The 4,245-nt window shown below is 42.6% G+C and overlaps 1 pseudogene; it reads right to left on the bottom strand.

Annotated features, from left to right (window-relative positions):
* Window positions 1-3,290: 3,290 nt before the first annotated feature.
* LOC101588240 lies at window positions 3,291-4,017 on the bottom strand (annotated as a pseudogene).
* Between the last annotated feature and the right edge of the window lie 228 nt (window positions 4,018-4,245).

Consider the following 4,245-nt stretch of genomic DNA (forward strand, 5'->3'; position numbering starts at 1 on the left):
GTCCATTAGGCGCAGCATAGCAGGATGCTCTCCCACTCACTCACCGGGGCCTGGGCTAGGACTTTGGCTTTACTTATTATACTTTGTTTTTATACTTTTCTGCTGGATGGCTAAGACCAAGATAAAGCAAGACCTATGCAACAAGAGTTGTAGTTTTGGGATCTGATAAGGTCAGTCAAATCTGCTCAGAATTTATCTTGAGATCCTGTACTTCAGATTGTAGAACCTTTGTCTGTGTTGCCCTGTGGATGAGTCTCGGCCATTGCTTGGCCAATCACACTTTCCTGAAAATAAGTAATAGCATACAGGCACTGAAATCTATAAACCCCTTCTTGGGAATAAGTCATGTCACAGAGAAATGTTATTCATCTCTCAGGCAGAACCCAGTAGTGATCTTAAGAAAAAAATAATGAAAAATAATTGAATAGAAAATATCAGAATTCATTTCTGATATTTCAAATAATAAATGTGCATACTATCTCATGAAGCAAGTCTTTGTTTCAGTTACATGTACTCATATGTGTATTCATAGTTGGTGTGTTTGGAATCATGATGTATTTCTTACGTTGGGCAGGAGTCAAATATGTTGAGGGGAAACCTGCTGATGTAAACACTTCACTATACAGATAACTTTTCTCATTTTCACCTACAACAGCTTGTTATCTTAGTGTCACTGGGAGTTCTGAAATCTCCATTTACTGTCATGGTCTGTGCTTCATGTCTATGAAAGGGCAAAGACCTATTTGGGTGTTTGTTTTTCCAAAACAAAGGAACTCTCAACTGCATTCCACATCTCCAAAGTGAACTGAACTGTATTTCTCTATGAAGCTTGCTTAAAGCTTTGAAATTATAACACTATGGATCAAAATGGCCAGAATTCTGTCTGATATCCTCACAAGAAGCAGAAAATTTGGACAAGAGACACAAAGAAGAATGCCAAATGACAACAGAGGTAGGCATTGGAGAGATGTGTCTATAAGCCAAAGAAGGGCCAGTGAGATAGCTCAGTGCACTAAGTGAATGCATAGGGAAGTGCAGGGACCTGGGTTTGATCCCTGGCTCCACAGGCTGAGCTGAGCTGGCCACAGAGTCCCAGCGTGGTGGCACACGCCTGTAATCCTAGTGCTGGGGAGGCTGAAAACAGGAGGATCACTATGAGACTCAGCTGATTAGTGAGATCCTGTACCTAATATATATATATATATATATATATATATATATATATATATATGAAGAACTAGAAGGGCCAGAAATCACCATAAGCCAGGAAGTGACAGGGAGAATTCTTCCTCACAACTTTCAGAGAGAACATGGCTCTGTGGACATCATGATTTTGGATTTCTAGCATCCAGAATTGCAAGAAAATAAACTACTGTGGTTTCAAGCCATTTAGTCATGGTAATTTGTTACAATAACACTAAAAAATAATGCATAGGTTTTTCCTGCTTCTGTACTCACACCAGTAAAAAAGTCTTGGGAAACATTTATAAGTATTTACTTAAGTATTCATAAAATGTTTCTGAAAGGATAATCAAAACACTGACAATACTAGTTTTCTTTGGGAAAGGAACTATGTACCTGCAGGATGGGGAGGAAGACTTTTTACTCTAGTACCCTTCTGAATTTTGAACCAAGTGATATGTTGTCTATTTTAAAAGTAGGTGAAGTCAAAGTTTTGAAACTCTTAGGTTCAAACTCACCCCACCTAACAACATTCTCCTTCTCTAGGGACCACTGCTGATGAATGCTTACATTAGTCTGTTGTTAACATAACAGAATATTTGAAGCAGCACAGTTTTGAAGAAAAAAGGTTTACTCAGATTTATGGTTCTGGTAGAAGGTCAAGAAGCCATACTTGTTGATGGCCTTGGCAGAGTCCCAAGGTAGTGCATAGTATCATAGGACAAGAGACAGAGAACGTATGTGTGTTTGTTTGGTCTTGTCCCCTCTTCTCACAAAGCCACCAGGCTTCAATCATGGGGCCACATTCTAATAAATGTATCTAATTCTAATCACTTAACAAAGGCCCTGACTCTCAATACTATAGTCGAATTAAGTTTCCACACTCTTAATGTCTTACATTTAGGGTTAAATTTCACCACACAAACCTTGGGGGCCATTCAAACCATAGCAATGCCCATTCCTTTTTTAAAAAATAATTTTATTGAGAAACAAATAGCAATGAGACAGTTTCAAAACCTATTATTAGGACAGTTTCAATAATTAATACATTGCATATTGTTGTCTTAGTGGTTATTCATTGTGCAAGATGCAGACATGATATCCTGTCCACAAACAATATTAGAACAAATTTCTCTATTCATTGAATTAAGAGAAAGTAGCTGTATATCTATCCTCACTATTCTGAATATACAGATACAAAATGGTCATTCATTTGTATCCCCTTTTTTGTTCAGTTTTGTCAGAGAAGGGTATTCCATTGTCATTTAAATATTGTAGGTGGGTGAATTCAGCAAAACATTCCACTATAGTCCAGTAGTCCATAATAGTAGTGGGTTTTCTGTAGGACTGGCAATGTCAGAAGTTGTTGACTTGAGCTTTTTACAGCTCAGAATATTCATATGGCTATACTTTTTATTCTTGGTTTTTATACTTTTCTGCTGGATGGTTAAGACCAAGATAAAGCAAGACCTGTATAGCAAGAAATGTAACTTTTATATATGATAAGGTCAGTCAAATCTCCTCAGGATTTATCCTTTTTTTTTAATAGTTCCACCCTTTACTCTGTCTTTTCAGACACATCCTGTATAGGACACCCTGGGGTTTCACTGCCTAGGACAGCTCAGATGAGTGATAGTTTCTAGACATGTGACCAACTGTTTGTCATTTGAGGATTACAGCAAGTGATTCTTTTATTTATTTATTTTTTTGGTGGAACCAGGGATTGAACTCAGGTCCTTGTGCTTGCCAGGCAAGCACTTATTCCACTGAGCCATCTCCCCGGCCCCTACAGCAAGTGATTCTACTTGTGGTTTTTAACCATCCCTTTGTCTCACCGCCCCCCCAAACCCTATACATGAGTTTACAAACATATTAACATATAAATAATGAGAAATGTCCTGGGGAATCTCCCTTGTCTCTGCTGGTGATTTAACACTGGAGGAGAGCTGTCCCCATAGACTGTGTGTGCCATAGGGAGTTTCATGGTGGCTGTTCTGGACCAGACACTGGCATCCTCATCACCTCCAGATTGAACTGCCAGTCCTCACTGTGTCCACAGAAGGGCCGGAAGCCATGAGCTTGCAGTGTGGGAGCTCCACTGGCCATCATCATTCTGGCTCGAGCTCATGCTGGAAGGGCCACTTCCTCTTCCGACAGTACTTCCTGTGGGCAGGCCAGTCCTTCTGCTGGCACTGGGAGCCGCAGTACCAGGCCACCTGGCAGCACCGGCAGATGTTGAATTCCCAGAGCTGCTTCTTGATGGCCGTGCAGAGCGGATGGTGGCATTCATAGAAGGTGCAGGAATTCTCCTCCTCTTCCACCACATCCCCATTGGTGTTACAGTACTGGGTCACGTTCATAACGGGAAATTGCTCTTCTGTGGGATGTGTGGGGAGCTGCTGAATCGAGAGCTAGTACAAGCTCTGCTCTCTCTGTTTCCTTCACAGCCTTGGGTCGCCAGCCCCATGGCACCAACTGCAGGTTGTCTAGACGATGGTCCACAGTCACAGCGTTGAGATGCACCACCTGAAAACCGGGAGCCATGCCACCCCGGTGACGCTCCCGCAGCAGCTCATGAAGGACCCTGCCAAACCCCCTGCCTCGGTTTTTGTCAAAGGCATTTGCAAATATCTTAGCACTATTTCCACCTTCATCTACTTCCATTTGAGCCTCCAAGGAGTAGCTCTTCACCAAGGTGATGTCCTGCTCATCTATCAGCGTGTACTTGGTCTTCCCGGTCACCCGGCAGAGCCTCACGATGCCCAATCTGAAGTCGGTCATGGCCCGGCCTGTGCTCTTGGCCACTAGCACCGCTCCCTCAGGGGTACCCGGCTGGCCAGGTTGGCCCGGGCTGACAAGGCAAGGCCGCGCTTGGGCCGCCACCGCCACCTCGTGCCCACGGGACCTGCCACGCGCTGCCCTCTTTTTTAATTAAGTAGGAAAAATCCTAAAATGGATCTCCCTCTTTGAAATATTCCATTATTTGCAGCTATCCCCCCCCCTATTTTTTAAACCAACAACCTGGGTTGACTCACTGTCCAGTCTTATCAAGAAATATCTTTA

Source organism: Octodon degus, unplaced genomic scaffold (assembly GCF_000260255.1).
Source record: "Octodon degus isolate 3935 unplaced genomic scaffold, OctDeg1.0 scaffold00069, whole genome shotgun sequence".
NCBI classification, from domain to species: Eukaryota; Metazoa; Chordata; class Mammalia; order Rodentia; family Octodontidae; genus Octodon; species Octodon degus.